The 25,059-nt window shown below is 43.0% G+C and overlaps 1 protein-coding gene across 5 annotated transcripts in view; it reads left to right on the top strand.

The window, feature by feature from the left end:
• Window positions 1-25,059, top strand: part of PPP2R3A (protein phosphatase 2 regulatory subunit B''alpha) — a 210,699-nt gene that overhangs the window by 42,013 nt on the left and 143,627 nt on the right. For 4 of the 5 annotated variants that reach the window (XM_051818617.3, XM_070072785.2, XM_089332231.1 and 1 more), the window contains exon 2: window positions 13,014-13,174. The exons of the other annotated variant lie outside the window; for it this stretch is intronic. The gene's annotated coding sequence lies outside the window, so the exon portion shown is untranslated. The remainder of the gene's footprint in view (window positions 1-13,013; window positions 13,175-25,059) is intronic. 5 annotated transcript variants of the gene reach the window in all.

Here is a 25,059-nt window from a genome sequence, read left to right as displayed (position 1 = left end):
TGCCCCAACCGGGACTAGAACCCAGTGTGCCGGTGCCGCAAGGCGGAAGATTAGCCTACTGAACCACGGCGCCGGCCTCCTTTGAGTTTTTTTAAAGATTTATTCATTTATTTGAAAGAGTTACAGAAAAAGAGAGAGAGTCAAAGAGACATCTTTCATCCTCTGGTTCACTGCCCAAATGGCCGCAACAACAAATGCTGGCCAGGGTGAAGCCACGAGTCAGGAACTCCATCCAGGTCTCCCACATGGGCAGCAGGGGCCCAACCACTTGGGCCATCTCTATCTGGTTTCCCAGGCACATTAGCAAGGAGCTGGATTGAAAGAAGAGTGGCCGAGACTCAAAGCAATGGCCAGCTGGGATGCCAGCATCACAGGCAACGGCCTATCTGCACCACAACTCTGACCCCCTGCCTTGGTCTTATTATGAAAACAAAAATTGTGCAGTACAAAAAGGATTTGATATTAGACAGAATTGGAATGAAATTACCATTCTTTTTTAAAGATTCATTTATTTGAAGGAGTGACAGAAAGGGGAGAGGGAGAGGAGAGAGATTAGAGGAAGGAAGAGAGAGATAGAGGTACCAAGAGATCAACCTGTCATTAGCTGGTTCACTCCCCAAATGGCCTCTTATAGCCAGTTCTGGGCCAGGCTGAAGCCAGGAGCCAGGGAAGTCCATCTGTGTCTTCCTTGTAAACAGCAGCTTAACCTGCTTATGCCACAGTGCTCCCCAGTTCTACTTTCTGTTTAATATGAACACGTTCTTTAGCTTCTGCCAGCCTCACTTTCCTCATAAGGAAAATGGCTGTCACAGTAACATCGATGGTTCGTTTAAATGCTCAGCACAGTCCTCCCAGATATAAGTGTAGTCATACCACACAAACCATTGTTTGAGACCACAGTGGACTAATGATGGCTCATAACAGTACAGTAGGGCCAGAAAACGATCACCTAGTGAACACACAGCTGAAGAAGTGGCAAAAGAAAAAGAAAGCTGGCCGGCGCCGCGGCTCACTAGGCTAATCCTCCGCCTTGCGGCGCCGGCACACCGGGTTCTAGTCCCGGTCGGGGCGCCGGATTCTGTCCCGGTTGCCCCTCTTCCAGGCCAGCTCTCTGCTGTGGCCAGGGAGTACAGTGGAGGATGGCCCAAGTGCTTGGGCCCTGCACCCCATGGGAGACCAGGAAAAGCACCTGGCTCCTGGCTCCTGCCATCGGATCAGCGCGGTGCGCCGGCCGCAGCGCGCCGGCCGCGGCGGCCATTGGAGGGTGAACCAACGGCAAAAGGAAGACCTTTCTCTCTGTCTCTCTCTCTCACTGTCCACTCTGCCTGTCAAAAAAAAAAAAAAAAAAAAAAGAAAAGAAAAGAAAAAGAAAGCTGCAGGAGAAGAAAAAGAACTCCAGGAAAATCGCAGTAAAGAATTTAGCAGTGGTGTAGCAAGTAAACCCGCTGCCTGCAGCTGGCATCTATGTAGGTGCTGCTTTGAGTCCCGGATGTTCCACCTCGATCCAGCTCCCTGCTGATGCGCTGGGAAAGCAGTGGAAGATGGCCCAAATGCTTGGGCCTCTGTGACCCATGTGGGAGACCCAGATGAAGCTCCTGGCTTCAGCCTGGCCCAGGCCTGGCTGTTGCAGCCATTTGGGGAGTGAACCAGCAGATGGAAGACCTCTATATATTTGTGTCTGTTGGTCTCCCTCTCTCTGTGACTGTGCCTTTCAAATAAATAATCTTTAAAAAAAATTTAGCAGAATCTTTTGCAGCCTCAACAAGTTGGAAAGGCTGACCCTTCCAAACAAAGATCTTTATTAAAAGAATGTTCAGGGTACATTATCTGCTTAGAAGCAAATCTAGGGGCTGGCGCTATGGCATAGCAGGTAAACCTGTTGCCTACAGTGCTGGCATCCCTTATGGTGACCAGTTCAAGTCCTGGCTGCTCCACTTCCCATCCAGCTCCCTGCTAATGTGCCTGGGAAAGCAGTGGAAGATGGACCAAGTGCTTGAGCCCCGGTACCACATGGGAGACCTGGATGAAGCTCTTGGCTCCTGGCTTTGGCTTGGCCCAGCCCTGGCCATTGTGGCCATTTGGGGAGTGAAACAGCAGATGGAAGACTTCTTTCTCTGCCTCTGCCTCACCCTTTTTGTAACTCGGAGTTTCAAATAATAAATAAATCTTGGGGAAAAAAAAAGGCAAATATGTTATGAACAAAAATAAACCAAGCACATGACCATGGACATGCTTTTTTAGAATGATACCTTCTCAAGAAGAACCTCACCCAGCATTGTGGAGTAGTAGGTAAAGCCACCTCCTGCAACACCAGTATCCCATGAGGGCACTGGTTCGTGTCCCAGCTGCTCCACTTCCAGTTCTCTGTTAATGTGCCTGGGAAAGCAATGGAAGATGACCCAGGTACTTGGAACCCTGCATCCATGTGGAAGACCCAGATGAAGTTCCTGGCTCCTGGCTTTGGCCTGGCCCAACCCTGGCTGTTGCAGCCATTTGGGGAGTGAACCAGCTGATGGAAGATCTTTTTCACTCGCTCTCTCCCTCTATCTTTAAGTCTACCTTTCATATAAATAAATAAGTCTTAAAAAATAAAAACAGCCTCGGCTCACTCCTTACGGAAGTATTTAGAAAAAGGGATTGTCATAGGAGGTGACATCTGTGTGTGTTTCTGCCCTTGAGGCCCTTCCAGTGGGACAGGATGTGGAGGTAGCAGACAGAAATATTGATGATCCTGATCCTGTGTGGGCCTAGATTTATGTGGGTGTTCATGTCTAAATTTTTAACAATAAAGTTTAAAAATTAAACTAAAATTTAAAATAGAGAAAAGCTTATGGAGTAAGGCTATATAACAAAAGAAAATATTTTGTATGTGATTAAGTTTCTTATACATGTAGAGCTCTTTTTATCTTTTATGCCATATAGCTTTTCTATGTTTAGACACACAGATACTCACCATTGTATTACAGATGCCTACACTATTCACTATAGAAACATTCTGTACAGGTTTACAGCCTAAGAGCAATAGGCTAGACATTATAGCCTCGTTATGAGGTGGACTGAGCCATTTAGGTTTGTGTAAGTCAACTTTATGATCACAAAATGCCAAAACTGCTTAATGACACATTTCTCAGAACATAGCCCTGTTAAGTGACACATGAGTATATTTTGAAAATGGTGGTATAGGCCGGCACTGTGGTTCACTAGGCTAATCTCCCACCTGCGGCGCCGGTACTCTGGGTTCTAGTCCCGGTTGGGGCGCTGGTTCTGTCCCGGTTGCTTCTCTCCCAGTCCAGCTCTCTGCTGTGGCCCGGGAAGGCAGTGGAGGATGGCCCAAGTGCTTGGGACCTGCACCCGCATAGGAGACCAGGAGGAAGCACCTGGCTCCTGGCTTCTGATCGGTGCAGCATGCTGGCCGTAGCGGCCATTTGAGGGGTAAACCAAAGGAAGGAAGACCTTTCTCCCTGTCTCTCTCTCACTGTCTAACTCTGCCTGTCAAAAAAAAAAAAGAAAAAGAAAAAGGTGGTATGATAATATTAATCTTTTCTTGAGAGCTTGACACAAGAAGGGCCAACATAACAGCATTCCTTTACCTCTGTCCCAACCCTGTCACTCCTCCTCTCTCTCACACACACACCTCTAAGGAAGACAAACTCAGGATAAAAGCTGCAAAGGCGAAGCATGCCTTTTAGTTGTCTTTCCCTGCTGTCTGTTACCTGTTGATGATGGTAACATGAATTTCTGCAGAGGGTGGTCTTAAGCCTGATGCATGACCATTGCCTGGGCCCTGTCACTGGTAGAATGATTGCCTTGCTACAAACTCATCAGTAAACAACTTTTTTTTTTTTTGGGTAAATAATGCTCTTCCAGATGAGTTGTTATTAAATAGTACTCTTACGTTTTGTAGAGGCTTAGGGTGTGATGATAGAGGAAAGTGAGAACAAAGTAGAGAACAAGATTATTGGCCAGCGCCGCGGCTCAATAGGCTAATCCTCCGCATGGGAGACCAGGAGGAAGCACAGCAGCAACGTGCTGGCCAAGGAGGCCACTTGGAGGGTGAACCAATGGAAAAAGGAAGACCTTTCTCCCTGTCTCTCTCTCACTAACTCTGCCTGTCAAAAAAAAAAAAAAAAAAGATTATTATTGTTGTGGAGGAAAGGTCCAAACCAAAAGGCAGGATATCAGTTAGGTTATTTGTTTGAATGTTGAAGTCAGTTTAAAAAAAAAAAATGATGACACAAAGAATGTTGGAGTGACAGTGAGCCAAAAGCCAAATTCATGAAAGAATGGAAAGGAGTGGCCTCAGAGAGCCATAAATGACTGCAATAAGGAAAGGTAGTGAGTGGGTGGTAGAGCCTGATGATATGTGACTCAGAGGGGAGTTTTGGAAAGAACAAAGGGACAATGGTCTGGAAGTAGCAATGAGGAATAAGAAGGGCACTCACCGTGCCTCATGTTTCAGGAATGTGGATGAGAGAAAGTCATGTAAAAGGGCTGCAGAGGAGAAGACCTCCGCGGAGGAGAGCTGTTTCTATTTGAATGAGAAGGAAAGGAAGTTGAACGCTTTGGAGAAAAGGTCCAGGATGTGGAATTTTGTCTGATAGCTATGAGTTTGACAGAGCTTAGTGTGAGGATTTAGAGTTTCGGAGGTAGGAGATATGGGTTCCGTCATAAGCCATCACATCTTCACCTTCTTTGTCACACTTCAGCAACCTTGCTTGGCTAAACTTCATCATTAGTGCCTATTCCATGCCTGTGAAACCATGCTGCTGAACATGAATTAAACTGCTGAATATGGAATAGGTTTTGGAGCACAGCAGGTTGAGCTGCTGTATGGGATTCCTGCATGCCATATTGGAGTGCTCTTTTAAGACCTTGCTGCTCTGCTTTCAGTCCACCTTCCTGCTCATGCATTCTGAGAGGCAGTGAATGATGGTTCCAAGTGCTTGAACGTCTGCCACTGCTATGTGAGACCGAGATGGCATGCTGGGCTCTTGGCTTTGGCCTGGCCTGTTGCAGGCATTTGGGGAGTGAACAAGCAGATGGAAGATCTCTCTATCCTTGTCTCTATCCTTGTCTCTATCTCCAGCTTTCAAATAGATGAAAATAAATAATCATTTAAAAAACAGGGAACTCTTGATACTTCATAGCAATCATGCTCCGCCTCCCTAGTTGTTTTCTTTCGCTTCATCTCGTAGTGGCTGTTTCCTCTCCACTCTTCACTTGGAACTGAAGGCCTTGCCACCTATTTCACTGAGATTACTGAGTCGGCAAAGAGCTACCTACTACCTGCAGTACTGTCCAGATACTTTTTCTCAGTTACTGTAAAAGATTAGCTTAAGTGCCTTGTAATTTTTTGTCTTATGCCATCTTATTCCTCTCTCCTGAATCATTGTCTTATATCAGTATGCTTTTGTTTCTTCCATCTTAAAAAAATAATCCTTCTTGACTTCACTTCCCCTTTAATTATTATCTTACTTCACATACCCTTCACAGCAAAACTTTTTTTTTTTATTTTAAGGAAAGTTTTTATTTAATGAATACAAATTTCATAGGTACAGCTTTAGGAATATAGTGGTTCTTCCCCCCACACTCGCCCTCCCGCCCCCGTTCCCATCCCGCCTCCTTCTCCCTCTCCCACCCCATTCTTCATTAAGATTCATTTTTAGTTAACTTTATACACAGAAGATCAACTCTATAAAGTAACGATTTCCACAATTTGCACACACACAGACATACAAAGTATAAAGTACTGTTTGAAAACAAGTTTTACAGTTAATTCTCATAGTACAACTCATTAAGGACAGAGGTCCTACATGGGGAGCTAGTGCACAGTGACTCCTGTTGTTGATTTAATAATTAACACTCTTATTTATGATGTCAGTGATCACCTGAGGCTCTCACCATGAGCTGCCAAGGCTATGGAAGCCTTTTGAGTCCACAAATTCCATTGGTATTTAGACAAGGCCTTATGGAAAGTGGAAGTTCTCTCCTCCCTTCAAGGGAAAAGTACATCCTTCTTTGATGGCCCCTTCTTTCCACTGGGGTCTCACTCACAGAAATCCTTCATGTAGATTTTTTTTTTTTTTTTTTTTTTTTTTGCCATAGTGCCTTGGCTTTCCATGCCTGAAATTCTCTATGGGATTTTCAGACCAATCCTAATGCCTTTAGGACTGATTCTGAGATCAGAGCGCTGTTCAGGGCGTTTGTCATTCTATGAATCTGCTGTGTGGACTGCTTCCCGTGTTGGAATATCCTCTGCTTTTTAATTCTATCTGTTGTTATTACCAGACACTTTGTCTTATTTATGTGATCCCTTTGACATTTAATCCTATCTATTTGATGAATTACACACTTAATATGCTCACTTTAACAGCAGAAGTTCTTGATAAAATTATTTGTATTCTGTTGATAATTTTTACCCATTTTTTTTAACCCGAGCCAGTCTGATTTCTGCCCCCACAACTCCATCAAAATTGCTTTTATCAGTTGTCAGCCATGCCCCTATCATTCATCAACATGTATCTTTTTTTTTTTTTTTTTTTTGACAGGCGGAGTGGACAGTGAGAGAGAGAGACAGAGAGAAAGGTCTTCCTTTGCCGTTGGTTCACCCTCCAATGGCCGCCGCGGCCCGCGCGCTGCGGCCGGCACACCGCGCTGATCCGATGGCAGGAGCCAGGAGCCAGGTGCTTTTCCTGGTCTCCCATGGGGTGCAGGACCCAAGCACCTGGGCCATCCTCCACTGCACTCCCTGGCCACAGCAGAGGGCTGGCCTGGAAGAGGGGCAACCGGGACAGAATCCGGCGTCCCGACCGGGACTAGAACCCGGTGTGCCGGCGGCGCCGCTAGGCGGAGGATTAGCCTAGTGAGCCGCGGCGCCGGCCCAACATGTATCTTAACATTCAAAAACAGAGTTGATCAGTTTCTTCTCCTTGAAACACCTCCTTCATTTGGCTTCTAAGATACTTATCAAGAATTATAAGAGTTTACGCTGTTTGTAAGCTAACAAGTTAGTCTGCCACAGTTTGTGAATACTGGTAGAAGACATGAGATTTCTGGATCAGAGAAAAGACAGTTTATTATCTTTGGCAGTAGCCTAAGTACCAGTATTTTTGTACTGGTTCCCCAAGCCCTGGTTCCCCCAGGACATTCTGAAGAAGCTAGATAAATCTGCACACAGTGGGTGGTTTTACAGGAAAGGAAACCTGATCTTAGAGAACCTAAATATTTTATAATGGTCAATATGCATGTCTGTTCTTTATTCCAGAGGGAATCATTATATTTTTTATACTGGAAAATAACTCTTTGCTGTGGATGGAGACACAACAAGATCTTTCAAGACTGTTGACTATACAAACCTTCCTGAAAAGACAGCCCCAAACTATCATATATAATAGCCCTGACTATTGGAATGATCACTACCTTGCTTGCAAGATGTGCAGAAATATCGGGGACCCATTGAAAATTGTCAAAATTGTCTCATGGGTCTCCTCTGGTCACTTCTTTTCTATTTTCTCTACTGATTATTTTTTTGCTTCCCCAAATTATACTGTCTAGTACTATAGCCACTAGCTTCAATTAAAATTTCAATTATTTTATTACACTAGCATATCTCAAGCACTCAACAGCCACATGTGGGTGGTAGCTTCCTATTAAATAGCACAGATACAAAAATATTTCATCTCCACAAAAAGTTCCAGTAGACATTAATGTTTGGGTGGCTATTGCATTTTTGATTGCTCCAGAGCTGAGCCTTTGGTCCCCTCCTCTTTCTGTATTCCTTCCCTTTGTGATCTTTCCTAATGTTGTAGCTTTAAATTTGACTCCCAAATTTATACAAGCCTGAATTCCTTCCCTAAACTCCAAACTAAATTTTCCAGCAGCCTTCTGTAGCTGAATCTCTAATAGGCATCACAAAACAAATGTATCATTTTGCTGGCATTGTGGTGCAGTGAGTCAAGTCAGCGCCTGCGACACTGGCATGCCGTATGATTGTCAGTTTGAGTCATGGATACTCCACTTCAAGTCCAGCTCCCTGCTAATGCACCTGGAAAGGGAGAAGAAGATGGCCCAAGTCCTTGGGCCCCTGCCACCCACAAGGGAGGACTGGATGGAGTTCCGGGCTCTTGGTGTCATCCTGGCCCAGCTCCAGCTGTTGCAGCCATTTGAGGAGTGAGTCAGCAGATGGCAGATCTCTCCCTGTACTCTCTCTCTGCAACTCTGCCCTCCAATAAATAAATAAATAAATCTTAAAAAAAAAAAAGAAGCAGCAAAAATAAAAAAAAAGAAAATCCAATTTTTAAAACTCTTAATGTTCATTTTAATCTCCCTCTTTATATAACAGCCAGAATGATTTTGTTTAAAAGTCAAATGATGTCATTTTCTACACTCAGAAAGAACTCTTCAGTGGCTTCCCATTTCAGGTGAGAGCCAGTCTCCATACATTGGCATCCTGACTCTTGCTAAAACATTGAAGACGTGTGTCCACTTCAGAGCCTTTATATTTGATGTTGCTTCTGCTTCCTTCCTCCCAAACCACCATACTCACATACTTTTCCCCTCATGATGCTGAACTTAAGAAGCCAAGTGGGGGCCATCGCCACGGCTCACTAGGCTAATCCTCCGCCTAGCGGTACCGGCACACCGGGTTCTAGTCCCGGTCGGGACGCCGGATTCTGTCCCGGTTGCCCCTCTTCCAGGCCAGCTCTCTGCTGTGGCCAGGGAGTGCAGTGGAGGATGGCCCAGGTGCTTGGGCCCTGCACCCCATGGGAGACCAGGATAAATACCTGGCTCCTGCCATCAGATCAGCGTGGTGCGCCAGCCGCGGCGGCCATTGGAGGGTGAACCAACGGCAAAGGAAGACCTTTCTCTCTGTCTCTCTCTCTCACTGTCCACTCTGTCAAAAAAAAAAAAAAAAAAGAAGAAGAAGAAGAAGCCAAGTGGGGCTGGCGCTGTGTTGCAGCAGGTTAACACCCTGGCCTGAAGCATTTGGGTGCTGGTTCAAGCCACGGCTGCTCCACTTCCGATCCAGCTCTCTGCTATTGCCTGGGAAAGCAGTGGAGGATGGCCCAAGTCCTTGGGCCCCTGCACCCACATTGGAGACCTAGAGGAAGCTCCTGGCTTCTGGCGTCAGAGCAGTGCAGCTCCGACCGTTGCAGCCAACTGGGGAGTGAACCAGCAGATGGAAGACCTCTCTGTCTCTCTCTCTCTGTAACTCTGCCTCTCAAATAAATAAACAGAATCTTTTTAAAAAAAGAAAAAAAGAAGCCAAGCTGGGGTCTTATAGAATATGTTTTGTGAGTTTCTCTTTTTCCTCATTATATGTTTCCTGGTATAGGACATTAAATCTAAAAGATTGATTAGATTAAGGTTAAGTCTTTTGGGTGAAAAAAAACAGAGACTGATCTTCAAGCTTGACTATTGTGTTAAGATGATCTTTTTCAGTCCCCTCCCCCATTGTAAGTTTACATTTTCCACTTTGAGATCAACAAATAAACTAAATGTGTGTGTGTTATTTTTTAACACCGTGACTTTAAGAATATTTTCCGACTGTGGAACTGGTTTTTCCAATGGAACCTTTTTTGGAGATCCAGTATCTAAAAAGATAAAAGCAGAGTTGTTCTGGTTGCAGTGGGAAATGCCTAGTTATTAGCAGTTTCCAAGGGAACTTTGGCAAGCACAGTTTGTAACCCAGAGAGCCCGCCCAAATATTTGAGGAAGTGGAGGCCCAGAGAGGATACGTAAAGTCTTAAAGCCACCTAACATATTAAGAGGACGGCTCAGTGAACCTCCTCAGATTAGAGAACAGTCCGGGGAGCTGTGTCACTTCCTTGAGAATCTGTGATTGTGGATGACCGTTGTAATAGCACTTGGATTTTCCTGGCCGTCCACCCACTGTTTTTAGTGTCTTCAGTGCTTTCTTTGACACTCTATCTGTTCTGCAGATGTGAAAATTTAAAATTACTTTATTTTTAGTGTGTGTTGGATTGCAGTCTTTTTTTTTTATTATTATTTCCCTTTTGGAAATTCCTCTTCATCCACAAAGAATTCCAAATTCAGACATTATTCATCTATGTCTGGAACACTAAAATCTCTTGAGCTTCCATATGTCTTACCTCTTCCCACCATTAGAATACTCAAAATGCTGCCACAAAGTTGACGTCAGTTATCATTTGCTTGCTGTCAGCTTCCTTTCTGCACCTTACTTACCATGTGACCTAGTGGGTCGTACTAGAGAATTGAATAAGGAAATTTAATATATCCATAGGCTTTATGTAACTTGCATGATAGAGATTTTTATTTTCACAGAAAATTTCTGTAAATGTAAAAAGCAGGTAATAAATTCTAATTTAATCTCACTTTTGTTTTTTAAAAAAACATAAAATACCCATGTTAGTCTAGGTGGATATGTAGTTTTACAGCCAAAAAGAATATTTACTTTTTTTTTTACAGCTGAGTAAGAAATTCTGTCTTTTACTACAAAATGGATGCAACTGGAAACCATTATACTTAGTGAAATAAGCCAGTCCCAGAAAGACAGATATCATATGTTTTCCCTGATCTGGGGTAACTAATAGTGTACCTAAAATGTAATGTATTAGAGTGAAGTGGACATTTTGAGATTTGATGATTATTTACAGCCCTTGTCTCTTCTGTTGAGGAACAGTATTTTTTTCTTAATACTATTTGTTGAACTCTGTACATAGTGTAGGGTTAACCTTACAATCATTAAGTAAACTGAAAATAGATCTTTGTAAAAATTAAAAGAATAGAAGAGGGAGGAGGAAGAAGGGTTGGAGCCTGGGCCAGAGGGAGGATAGGGTGAGAATTATCAATGTGTTGCTAAATCTGTATATATGATATATATGAAACTTGTATAACTTAAATAAAATTTTAAAAAGAATATTTACAAAAATAGTCACATTGATACTATTTTGTGATCTTCATTTCTCTCACTCTTTTCTTTGTGTCTTATTCCAATAGTTATTTTATAAAGATTAAAACTGTTTTGTTTAGTTTTAGTTTTTTTTGTTTTGTTTTGTTTTGTTTTGTTTTTAACAAACTGTGTTGAAGGCACTTCCAGGCATCTCCCAGCTTGCTACCATCCAAACCATTCCGTGGAAGTCTTTTTATCTTCTCATTCAAGCATGCTCTCCCCAGACCTCATATTTCTATTTATTTTACTCTAGATATCTGATAATCCTCTAGAATTGCCCTGTTGGTTCTCACAACCCTATCTGGTCACTTGTACTGAAAGAAACTTGTCAGGGAAGGAGAGGATGTAAAAATACATTCTTTTTTTTTTTTTTTTTTTTTTTTTTTTTGACAAGGCAGAGTGGACAGTGAGAGAGACAGAGAGAAAGGTCTTCCTTTTCCGTTGATTCACCCCCTCAATGGCCGCTGTGGCTGGCACACTGCAGCCGGCGCACCACGCTGATCCAAAGCCAGGAGCTTTTCCTGGTCTCCCATGCAGGTGCAGGGCCCAAGCACTTGGGCCATCTTCCACTGCATTCCCGGGCCACAGCAGAGAGCTGGACTGAAGAGGAGCAACCGGGACAGAACCCGGCGCCCCAACCAGGACTAGAACCCGGTGTGCCAGCGCCGCAGGGGGCGGATTAGCCTAGTGAGCCCTGGCGCCGGCTAAATAATACATTCTAAAAGACTGTCACCATAGTGTGATCTCCCTCTAGGCCCAAGAGAAACTAAGTAAATAGCTCTTAAGTTAATTGTCTGTTTTCTTGATCTCATTTCTTTTATCCCATAAATTCCTACCAATGAGAGCCCTTGTTTGTTTTCTGTAATATTAAACATTATGGGTACTTAATATAATTTACTAAACAAAATATCTTTTTAAAAATCCCTAATCTACAAAATAAACTTAAGATCTGCTTTCAGCTTTTATGAGAATGTTGTGCTTACATGGAGATGGAGAAAGGCACAGGACTTAGAAACATGGACTTACGTTCAGAGCCTGCTCGGAGTCACTTAGGCCCCTGAGCTGCGTTCATTCAGTGGCACCACTGACTCTCTTCTGCTCTCTGCAGATACCTTCTGCCTGGTCCATGTATCTATCTTGCTTCCCCAAGTCCTCTGCAGTGCTGTGCTGAGTGATGTGTCTACCATCTAAATATGACCGTGCCTCATATGTCCTCCCATTTTGGAACTTCTCAAGGGCCCTATGATGCTATGTTACTTCTTTCCCAATCCTTCAGCTTTGGCTTCTGGGAACCTGTCCTCTCATGAGCTTTTTGAAGATTCCCCCTCAAATGCATAGATTTCAAATATTTCGGGACAATTTTCCATAAACTCTTTGGAGTACCCTCATATACATGTTCGTCTAAATTATCTACATGATTTTTGCCTTTTGAATGTGATCTGAGTTTTATTTGATCACCTCTGAAATAAGAAAAATACTTAAAAAGGAAAATATATGAGTTGAGTTAAAATACTTCCAACAGATAACTGTTTTAGAATTTATAATAAAGTTTTTTTCCTGATTGTGCAGTGGGGAAGTAGACATTCTCCTAGCAGTTAAGACATCAGGTAGAACACCTACATTCCCACATCAGAAAACCTACGCCAGCTCCAGCTCTTGATTCCAGCTTCCTGCAAATGGTGGATTCTGGGGGGTGGGGGGATGGGAGGCAGCAACAATAGCTCAAGTAGTTGGGTTCTTGCTGCCTAAGTGGGAGACCTGGATTGAGTTCCTAGTATCAGCTCCCCCTAGTCATGGCAGACATCTGGGGAGTGAACTAGTGGATAGAAGCACTCTCTCTGCCTCTCAAATAAATAAATATTTTTGCCATTTTATTTTTTTTAAGTTTGACCCCAAATTTCCCTTTTAGAGTCATTTCTCATGGAAATTAGTGACTTTACAAATTATATGCATGAAAAATTAATAGCCAATTCATTATGCTTCCACATCAGTAATTAAAAAAAATAGTTCTCTGGTGAAATACAGCTTTTACCTATTTTAATCAAGAAAATACCAGTTTTTCTGTTCTTGTATTTTTTAGACCCCAGAGACATTTATCATCCTGTTTTTCCAGAAGAAAAGGCAAAATCGGAATAAAAGAAGTGACTTGACCAAGTTACCGAATTATACAGTAGCAGAAGCTGGGATCAGGATCCCAGCTGGTACCACATTTCCCTTCCATCTGCTGGAATAACAATAAAAGTAAGTCTTCAAGTGCTTGCCAGTTCCCTTATGTTCAAATTAAGCCTGCTTTTGAAATGTTTTCATTTTCCTCTTACTCTTATTGAGAAATTAGTCCTAAACCCAAAGCGTTAATTGTTCTTTCACACTCATGTATGGAGTTTCTTTAAGCATTAGAAAATCTTCACTTAAGAGATTTCATACTTTATTTTCTCAACTATTTTTTGTAGTGAACACAATAGAAAAAAAATATTCCAGGAATCCTTTTCTAATCCCACAGGTTCTGTATTTGTATTCCTCTGACCTGTTCTTTTGGTAGCAGCTTCCATACTGAGTCATCCACCAAAGACTGCCTGTGTTTTCCAGGCAAAGTAATAATTTTATTATTTTTAAATGACTCATTACTTTTTAATAGTCAGACCTTGTGTACACTGTTAAATAAAAAGTTTTCAAGACATTGTCATACAGTTCCACTCTTATTCTCCAAATAACCCCTCTAAGCAGCATGGATATTGAGTTAATTCTCTATTGTGTCTATGATTTGTGTTGATCATTTCTTCTTGAACCCCTTTATCAGCTGAAATAAGCAATGAAATTTCTTCCTACTCTCTGCTCCAGGTGTTTCCTGAAATGGAACAAATAGCGACATAAAAGTAGTGTAATAGCATTCTCTATTTTCCATTATTACGGTTATATTGTTTAAGGTTTTATTAACTTCCAAATTTCTCCATAAATCAGAGGCACCTCTAAAGCCGAAGTATAGCTCTAATGTTTGTTGGTACACAAGACTTGGAATTCAGCATGTTGATAGAATGACGTTCTCCTGTCACCCTTCTGTGACATATTTGGCTGGTTCTCCACCTGGCCTTTGCAAATCTCTTTTTTGCTCCCTCTCCTTGCCCTACATGTGCCAGCCTTCTCCAGAGTTTTGTCCTTGACCCTTTTCTCACCCTCTCAGTGTCATCCACTTTTGTGGAATTAAAATCTGTTTGGTGCTTGCTCACAAATCTTCATCTTTAGCTCCCATCTCTGCTACCGAGTACGTCCAGCTGTGTGAGGGGACATCTCTCGAATGCCCCACTGAAATAATCCACAGGTGAAGCTGAATGGACCTCCCCCTGCATCTTCCCTCCAGCTAGCCTTCCTACACAATTAATAATTAGGTCCCAGGATCATCTCTACATCCCTCTAGAATACATTTTTAGTTTCAAAGATTTATCATCAAATATTAACACTTTCCACTCTCAGCTAGACCTGTTCCTCAGAGACAACCACTCTCAATTTTTCCTAGCAATTTCTGCTATTATTCATCTCCCTATTTCTAAGCACATGTATATAGCTAATTTATCACTCACTGATTTTAAACACTAGGTCCTGGATTCCTAGTATAAATTTCAGCTGTAGGCCAGCGCCACAGCTCAATAGGCTATTGCTCCGCCTGCGGCACTGGCACCCCGGGTTCTAGTCCCAGTCAGGGCACCGGATTTTGTCCCAGTTGCTCTTCTTCCAGTCCAGCTCTCTGCTGTGGCCCGGGAGTGCAGTGGAAGATGGCCCAGGTCTTTGGGCCCTACATCTGCATGGGAGACCAGGGTGAGGCACCTGGCTCCTGGCTTCTGATCGGTGCAGTGCGCCAGCTGCAACATGCCAGCCGTAGCGGCCACTTGGAGGGTGAACCAATGGAAAAAGGAGGATCTTTCTCTCTCTCTCTCTCTCTCTCACTGTCTAACTCTGCCTGTCAAAAAAAAAAAAAATTCAACTGTTACCCACTTTCTACCACATTAACAAAATAATGGGTAAAATTTTATGTAATCACCTCAATAGATGTAGGAAAAGTATTTGACAAAAATGTGAGATTTTTGAAAACTCTGAACAAACTAGAAATAGAAGGGAACTTTCTTAACCTGATGGTGGGCATCTGCCAGAACAACTGTAATTCTTGTCATACTTAATGATGCAAGACTGCATACCTGGTGTAAGACTGCATGCCTGCCGGCGCCGCAGCTCAATAGGCTAATCCTCCACCTTGCGGCGCCGGCACACTGGGTTCTAGTCCCAGTCGGGGCACCGGATTCTGTCCTAGTTGCCCCTCTTCCAGGCCAGCTCTCTGCTGTGGCCCGCAAGTGCAGTGGAGGATGGCCCAAATGCTTGGGCCCTGCACCCCATGGGAGACCAGGAGAAACACCTGGCTCCTGCCTTCGGATCAGTGCAGTGCGCTGGCCGTGGCGGCCATTGGAGGGTGAACCAACAGCAAAAGGAAGACCTTTCTCTCTGTCTCTCTCTCTCACTGTCCACTCTGCCTGTCAAAAAAAAAAAAAAAAAAAAGACTGCATGCCCATGCCCATTCCTTAGTTCCCCAAGATCACTACCAGGCAAGGCTTCCGAGCTCACCACCGTATTCGGTTTTCTATTCTAGAGATTCTAGTTTTGCAATGCAAAAACAGTAAGGCTGTCAAGTTTGAAAAGGAAAACTGCCTGTGCTCTCAGATGACATGATTCTCTATATAGAAAATCCAAAGGAATGAAATAATTATAGTAAATTAATTGTGAAAGTAGTAAGTGACAAAGCCAGTCACATGTATTTCTAGATTTCAACAGTAAACAATGTTTAAAATTAAAATTATAGTACCACTTGCATTAGCATCAAAAAACATGAAATATTTAGGAGTATATTTAATGAAAATCATATACATTGCTGAGAAATCAAAGAGAATTAAATAAATGGAAAGATATGCCATGCTCATGAGTTAAACACTTGATACTATTAAGTTCTCCATTGTCACCAATTAAGACAGGAGGGTTGTGCCATAAATATAGACCAAAGAACAGAGAATCCAGAGTTGATAAGATTACTTCAGCAAAGGCTCCAGCTTAATGTAGTGGGGACAGAATAGTCTTAAATAACTGATATTGAATGATCTTCAAACTTAACTTTATATGTACATAAAGTAATTCAAAATAGATCACAGACTATACCATAAAAGCTGAAATGATAAAATTACCAAAAACAGCAAAAAAAAAAAAAAAAACTTCAGGAGAAAAATTTGTATGACCTTAGGATAGGTGATTACCTTAGGATATAGATATATTAACTATAGAATAAAAATTTATTAATTGGATTGATAATCTATTTTTATTAAAAGATTTATTTGAAAAGAGTTACAGAGGGAGAGACACAGAGACATCTTCCCTTTTTTTATGATTTTATTTTTATTTATTTGAAAGAGTTACAGAGAGAGGTAGAGCCAGAGAGAGAGAGAGAGGGAGAGAAAGAGGTCTTCCATCCGCTGGTTCACTCCCCAGTTGGCTGCAATGGCCAGAGCTGAGCTGATCCAAAGCCAGGAGCCAGGAGCTTCTTCCAGGTCTCCCACGTGGGTGCAGGGGCCCAAGGACTTGGGTCATATTCTGCTGCTTTCCCAGGCCATAGCAGAGAGCTGGATCAGAAGTGGAGTAGCCGGGACTCGAACTGGCGCCCACATGGGATGCCAGCACTGCAGGGCACAACATTAACCTTCTGTGCCAGAGCATCAGCCGAGATATCGTCTATCCTCTAGCTCCCTTCCCAGATGGCAACAATGACCAGGCCTGGGCCAGGCTGAAGCCAGAAGCCAGGAGCTTCTTCCAGGCCTCTCCCTGGAGCGTAGCAGGGACCCAAGCGCTGGGCCATCTTCCGATGCTTTTCGCAGGTCATTAGCAGGGAGCTCTATCAGAAGTGGAACATCCAGGACAACAACTGATGCCCATATGGGATGCCAGCATCGCAAGCAGTGGCTTTGCCCTCTGTACTGCAGCACCAGTCCCTGTGGATTAATAATCTTAACTTGTGGATTTAAAACCCCCTAATCTTCAAAAGCTACCATGAAGAAAATGGAAGGAAAAGCCCCAGACCCATAAAAAAAAATCTGAGCAAGGATATGTAACTCTTGGAACTCAATTTAAAAAGTCAACCTAGAATATTTGAAGACACTTTACAAAAAGAAAATTTTCATATGCATTTCTTATATGCATATGAAACAATGCTCAATATTACTAATCATCAGGAAAATGCAAATTAAAACCAGAGTGTGGGGGGCCAGCTCCATGGCTCACTTGGTTAATCCTCCACCTTGCAGCACCGGTATCCCATATGGGCGACGGGTTCTAGTCCTCTTCCAGTCCAGTTCTCTGCTGTAGCCCGGGAGGGCAGTGGAGTATGGCCCAAGTGCTTGGGCCCTGCACCCCATGGGAGACCAGGAGGAAGCACCTGGTTCCTGGCTTTGGATCGGTGCAGCGCCGGCCGTGGCAGCCATTAGGGGAGTGAACCAATGGAAGGAAGACTTTTCTCTCTGTCTCTCTCTCTCACTGTCTATAGCTCTACCTGTCAAATAATAATAATAATAATAATAATAAACCAGTGTGGAATACCACTTCAGATTCACTGAGGTGACTAAAATTGAACTGACAAGTATTCAAAAATACGTAGAGCCACTACAACACTCAGATGTTGCTGATGAGAGTGTAAAATGGTAGAACCACTTTGGAAAACAGTTTTGCAGGTTCTGTTATAAAGTTAAATGCACACTTATGACTCCATTGCTAATGACCCATTAGAAATGAACACATACCCACAAAAAGACATACTTTGAATGTTTATAGCAGCTTTAATTTATAGTATTCCAAACTAGAAACAACTCAAATGTTCATCAACTGATGAGTAGATAAAATAAATTATAATGTATTCATACAGTGAGATACCTATTCAGCATGTATAACTGATACATGCAGTAATGTGGTTGATTCTCAAAATCATATACTAAATGAGAGAAGCCAGACAGAAAAGCATATGTATTGTATGATTTCATTTACATGAAGATCTTGACTGGCAACCTAATCTATAATCAAGAAACCAGATCTGTGTTGGCTGGATTTTATGGGGGAGGAATTGATTGCAAAAGAGTGAAAGGATAGTTACAGTGCCGGCATCCTATAAGGGCACCGTTTCATGTCCTGGCTGCTCCTCTTTTGATCCAGCTCTTGGCTTATGGCCTGGGAAAGCAGTGGAAGATGGCCCAAATTGTCCACATGGAAGACTAGGAAGAAGCTCCTGGCTCCTGGCTTCGAATCGGCTCGGGTCCAGTTGTTGTGGCCATTTGGGGAGTGAACCAGGGGATAGAAGATGTTTCTCTCTGTCTCTCCCTTTCTCTATCTATAACTATATCTTATATCTTTCAAATAAATAAGTAGAATCTTTTTAAAAAAATTCTTTTTTAGAGCAGTGGTTACGTGGTTCTTGTTAAATCTCTTTGGACTGTACACTTAATATATGTATTTTCTATTTTTTTAAAAGATTATTTATTTGGAAATCAGAGTTACACAGAGAGAGAAGGAGAGGCAGAGAGAGAGAGAGAGAGAGAGAGAGAGAGAGGTCTTCTATCCACTGGTTCACTCCCCAATTTGCTGCAACGGCCAGAGCTGCACCAATCCAAAGCCAGGAGCCAGGAGTTTTTCCAGGTCTCCCACATGAGTGTAGGGATCAAAGGACTTGGGCCATCTTCTACTGCTTTCCCAGGCCATAGCAGTGAGCTGGATCAGAAGTGGAGCAGCCAGGACTCGAACCAGCGCCCATATGGGATGCCGGCCCTGCAGGCGACGGCTTTACCCCCTGCTATATTGCAGCACCGGCCCCTGTATTTTCTATTATATGTAGATTTTACATTAGTAAAGTTCATTTAAAATAAAAGTGAGGTTCTAAAAAGCTGAAAGGATGGGACAGACATTATGGTCAGCATGTCCAGCATCTCATATTGGAGTGCCAGTCAAGTCCCAGCTACTCCACTTCCCATACAGCTTCCGTCTGCTGTGCCTGGGAAGGCAGTAGAAGATGCTCCAAGTGCTTGGGCCCATGCTATGCATGTGGAAGACCAAGATGGAGTTCCTGGCTCTTGAATTTGGCCTTGCCCAAACCTGGCTGTGCTGGGGAGTTAGCCAGAGATGGCAGATCTCTCTACTTCTCTCTGCCTTTCAATAAACAAACAGATCTTTTTAAAAAATTGAAAGCTGGGGCTGGCGCTGTGGCACAGTAGGTTAATCCTAAACCTGCGGCACTGGAGTCCCATATGGGCACCAGTTCAAGTCCCAGCTGCTCCTCTTCCAATCCTGCTCTCTGCTATGGCCTGGGAAAGCAATAGAAGATGGCCCAAGTCCTTGGGCCCCTGTACTCATGTGGGAGACCAGGAAGAAGCTTCTGGCTTCAGATCAGCGCAGCTCTGGCTATTGCAGGAATTTGGGGAATGAACCAACGGAAGGAACACCTTTCTCTCTGTTTCTCCCTCTTACTGTCTGTAACTCTACCTCTCAAATAAAATAAATAAAACCTTTTTTAAAAAAATTGAAAGCTGAAAGGAAGAACTGTGTTTGTAGGCAGTGTTTGTCAGTTAGTGGGCTTCACTATAAAGTGATCATGTAGTTAGATAAAATTTCTATTTTTCTAGAAAAGGATTCTTTAATCCTTAGTAGGGGCTGGGAGCTGGAGGTGATGAGGCTGGTTTTTGGTGACCTAGGCCTGGGTAGGGTAGCGTGGACCCGTGGGCTCCCTGTTCAGTATATAGACTGAATTTTCGTTTATTTTCAGTCCTTTACCTCCCTTTGTGTCTGATGCCCATCTTTTACCTCCAGCAAATAAACTTCCTGTATTCAGCAGGACAGAAGAGGGCTGATTTTTTTGCAGTTCAGCCCAGGTTGTTTCTGCATAATTTATCTTGAAGGTTCATCATCATTTAACAATAAATAAAAGCAGCAACATATTAATATTTCTGTCCTAAAATGCAAGCCAGAAAGATTAGGAGTTTTGTAATCAATGACTTTCAGTCCCAAACCAGGAGTAGGGCCACTGATTAAAGCTCAATATGGGGTTTGACACGGCATTAATTTGCGTGTGCGTATCTTGGAGAGCTAGGAAACTGTTCCCAGAGCAGTTGAGTGTGTACACACATCTTGTTTTAATGAGGGCCCAGTTTCCCCTGGGGAGACTGTGAAGATGTTCAGAGCCATTTGCTTTTGGAAGCCTGCCTTTCTCTGGAGAAAAAGTTCTGTATTTAACGAGGAAAATCATCTTTTCTTTTAAATAGCTCTGTTGGCATGTCATACAGAAAGAACTTACTTAGCGTCAGTGTAAATGTTCGCTCTCTTACCTGTTTTAAGGCAGAAGGCAGAAGTAAAGGCTATGAGTAGCCTTTTGGGCCAGGGGACTTGGTGGCACTGCTTCCGATTCCAGAGTTTCCTGGAAAATTCTTACTGCGTATTCAACCTTTCAATGCCCCTAGTCCGTGAGTTGCTTTTATCTATGAAGAATTCCCGATCTGGAGTCTATAAGTACACGTGGTCAGCAATACAGTGTTAGTAATCTGTAAGCACTCACACATGGGTTCCCCAGAGAAGTCTGGAAGTAAGATGGCTGGATTTAAAGACAGTATGGTTTTTGTTTTTGGTTTTTGGTTTTGTTTTTTGTTTGTTTTTGTTTTTGTTTTTGTTTTTTACAGGCAGAATGGACAGTGAGAGAAAGAGACAGAGAAAGGTCTTCCTTTTGCCGTTGGTTCACCCTCCAATGGCCGCCGCGGCTGGCGCACTGCGGCCAGCAGTATGGCTTTTAGAGCAACATTCAGGTTAGTATTTCTCCAAGTGGCCGGAAGGGAGCCAGTCACCTCCCTGTTGTTCCAGAAGTAGCATCAGTGCACAGTTGAGGTGGGTTCCCCGAGTGAACTTCTTTGCCACCTGGGATATATCACAGGCGGCTGCTGTTCTCAGATAAAGGGATCAGCCTCAGGTGACGCTGTCCAGATGACTCTTTGAAAAAGACACCATCAGGCATTTCATTTTCCCAAGATTTCTGAGTCGGGACCCTGAGTCCTAATCCTTGCCTTTTGTATGCAAAGAAGTCAAAGGGCTTTCTCTCAGGTCCAGCAACCCCAGTGTGGGTGCTGACGAGATTCCAGCACAAGTCGTGAGGATACCAAGCATCACATCTGGTTAGCATCTCTCTTTTCAAACTGTGCTCCTCTGTCGAGACTGTGGCTCTGGCAGAGTCTTCTGTGAGAGTTACTGTCAGGTCGTCACGCATAAGAATCCTTTCTTCCCAGTCTGTCAGCTTTATATATTTTAGTTTAGGGTTGACACCAGTAATTCCATCTTAATTTCTGTATTCTCTGGCCGGCGCTGTGGCTCACTAGGCTAATCCTCCGCCTTGCGACGCTGGCACACCAGGTTCTAGTCCCATTCTGGGTGCCGGATTCTGTCCTGGTTGCCCCTCTTCTAGGCCAGCTCTCTGCTCTGGCCAGGGAGTGCAGTGGAGGATGGCCCAAGTCCTTGGGCCCTGCACCCCATGGGAGACCAGGAGAAGCACCTGGCTCCTGCTATCGGATCAGCGCGGTGCGCGGGCCGCAGCGCGCCGGCCGCGGCGGCCATTGGAGGGTGAACCAACGGCAAAGGAAGACCTTTCTCTCTGTCTCTCTCTCTCACTGTCCACTCTGCCTGTCAAAAAAAAAATTTTTTTTCTGTATTCTCAGCTTGTCATTTTTTTGAAAACAGTACTGACCATTCATCCTGCAGCTAGGTTCTGTTGTCCCTCGATGCCAGCATAGACTTATCCTGGTTGTTGATCTGACCTGGTCCCACATGGAAGAGGAAGAATGATTGACAGCAGGAGTCCATGTCGTAAATTCTTTTTAACTACATAGTTAAGCAGCAAAAAGGTTTTAGAAGGAGTGGTTCTTAGGCTAATTTTACCTGAAGTCCATTGTTGAATTTAATTTTATTCTGTAGGCAAAAGCTGTCATCTTAAAGTGCCAGGTCAGCATTATCTTGTTGGGAGTTGTACTTCTATACAGTTCTAATAAGCCAACAGACATAAAATCCAAAACCAACAAAAGTACAACAAATGAAGTTTGTGTCTTAAGAACTGTGAACAATCTCATAGCAGTCATGTTATAGCTGAGTGTATACATACAGAAAAAAAGTTGATTTACAATCCACTGTTCTCATATTTGGACAACTCTTAAGGTTAGGAAGTCTAAGAAAGGCAGACTTAGATTGAAAAAAAAAACTTTAATACCTAATCTTGTGAAGTTTTAAGATCTACTAAGAAGTGACAATTTTATTTACTCACTGCAAAGATAGGAGCCCTTGAAATTGGGCATTCTGTGTATACCTTTTGGTATACCAGTGTTTCAAATTGTATTTTATTATAAAGATATTCTTCATGAATTTATGCAAATAATCAAATTTCCTTGAAAAAAAAAACAAAAATACTCATATGAGTAGTTTTGAAGGGATTCAGTAGGAATAAAAGATAAATTGTTATCTTGATTACAAAAGCTTATTTTACCAAAGTATTACAAACTCCAGAGATCTTAAGAAAATATTTCTTTAAGCCTTGAAAACAAAACATTTCAATATAGAACCAACGATGTTTAAAAGTAAATTACATGGAAATCCACAAATTTCATCAGTCCATTGAGTCTTATGTAATTATTTTTTGTCCTATATGATCTCCATTAGCAGTTTCATGATTCCATCAGTTTCTTTATCAGAGTTCTGAAAACTTTAGTCCATTGCTCTTTTGTCAGAAACCTATGCTTGCAAATATTTGTTAGTGTTTTCTGATTATGTTTCCAGAGAAGAACCAGAATTATGCATGACAAAAAGACTTAAAATCATCACAATTAAAATTTAGATAGTGGTTCAGAAATTGACAAGGAGATATAGTTATTTTGATTGTGTACAGCATTTTAGCAAGCATGATAGTTTTTTACAAAAGTATTCCATCCTTTTAGCTTTTCAAGCCTGCGATGGGAGGAGGCCATCAAAGGTTTTTGACAGGGCTGTGTTTTATTCATTAAGATTCCAATGATGAGGGCTGGCACTGTGGCATAGTGGGTAAAGCCACCACCTGCAGCGCTGGTGTCCCAAAGGGGCACAGTTTTTAGCCCAGTTGTTCCACTTCTGATCCAGCTCCCTGCTAATGCACCTGGGAAAGCAGTGGAACATGTCCAAAGTCCGTGGGCCCCCTAACTCACATGGGAAAACTGGAAGAAGCTCCTGGCTCCTGGCCTCTGCCTGGCCCAGCCTTGGCCATTGCAGCCATTTAAGGAGTGAACCAGCCAGTGGATAAAAGATATCTCTCTGTCTCTCTGTCTCTCTGCCTCTCCCTCTCCCTCTCCTTCTCTGTAACTCCGACTTTCAAATACATAAATAAATCCTTTAAAAAGCAAAAATTAAAATGATGGCTGACAGAAGTCCTACCTGGAATGGAACACCAGACCTCTTAAATGTCATATAATCTCCAGAATAGTTACGTCACATCAACAACAGGTCTATGTAAACGCAAGTTTGCAAGCTTAAAGTTTGGCATAATTTCATAACCTGACAATGCATTCCATGCAGTCCAAATAAGCCTAAGGAGCTATTATCTCTGCAAGATGAGAGATACATCCTTTGATGATCTCCAGCGGCCCCGCTGGGAATCTCAAAGTCAGAAGACTTAATTTAGAACTTGAGTCTGAAAAAGCCTTTCAAAGATGTCAGAGATTTAAAATATTTGGTCAAAATTGGATCCCAGATTACTGGGAAATAATAGTCATTCATTCAATCAGGTGTTTTAACCAGAGCTGTAGACCAGATTTGATCAGAATTCTACAGTAATCATTCAACTATTTAAAAATAAGTAGACATGCAAATACAGTTTTTTAAAAAAATATTTATTTGTTTGAGACGTAGAGTTACAGGCAGTGAGAGGGAGAAACAGAGAGAAATGTCTTCCATCCATTGGTTCACTCCCCAAATGGCTGCAACAACCAGAGCTGTACCGATCCGAAGCCAGGAGCCAGGTGCCTCCTGCCAGTCTCCCACATGGGTGCATGGGCCCAAGGACTCGGGCCATCTTACACTGCCTTCCAGGCCACTGCAGAGAGCTAGATTGGAAGAGGAGCAGCCGGGACTAGAACCGGTGCCCATATGGGATGCCAGCACATCAGAGGTGGAGGATTAACCTACTGCACCATGACGCCGGGCCCCACAAATACAATCTTAATTCTTTAAAGACCCAGATTTCTCCAAGCATTCAGAACTTAACAAAGACAACAGAAAATACAACAGACCATCCCAACAAAACAAAGGTTTACTTGTTCATTTATCAAATGCAAAGAAAACCTTGAATAGGAGAATTAGCACATGAAATCATTCCTTTGCTTAGCGTAATTGAAATACATCAAGAAAAGCCAAAAGTAAACAATAAAATTATCCAGTTACCCTAGACTTTTTTTTTTTTTTTTTTTTTTTTTTGCACTGGCAGAGTTAGACAGTGAGAGAGAGACAGAGAGAAAGGTCTTCCTTCTGTTGGTTCACCCCTCAAATGGCCACTATGGCTGGTGCGCTACACCAATCTAAACCAGGAGCCAGGTGCTTCCTCCTGGTCTCCCATGTGGGTGCAGGGCCTAAGCATTTGGGCCATCCTCCACTGCCTTCCTGGGCCACAGCAGAGAGCTGGACTGGAAGAGGAGCAACCAGGACAGAACTGGCACCCCAACCGGGACTAGAACCCCGGGGTGCCAGTGCTGCAGGCGGAGGATTAGCCTAGTGAGCCATGGCGCTGGCCCAGTTACCCTAGACTTTTAAGATAAACATTTTTAGTGTTAGGTCATGGAACTGAGTCTCCAGTGTCTTGAATGCAGATGATGGATGTCATGACTCTTAGCCTGTCTCCCTTAAAATTAACTTCATTTACTTAATTAAGGGAGTGGCACAGCTGGCCTTACAGTATCCTCATCACTCTACTGGTGAGGTAATTTGCTTCTCCAATAGATAAAAACCTTGGTGGCCAGTATTATCTGAAGGGGTTTCGTTTAGGGGAATGTGATGGCTGGGCAGGGGAATTCCAA

Source organism: Oryctolagus cuniculus, chromosome 4 (genome assembly GCF_051225735.1).
Source record: "Oryctolagus cuniculus isolate XC-2025 breed Fujian yellow rabbit chromosome 4, ASM5122573v1, whole genome shotgun sequence".
NCBI lineage: Eukaryota > Metazoa > Chordata > Mammalia > Lagomorpha > Leporidae > Oryctolagus > Oryctolagus cuniculus.
The sequence above is the reverse complement of the archived record's forward strand: the minus strand, read 5'-3'. Positions and strand labels throughout refer to the sequence as shown.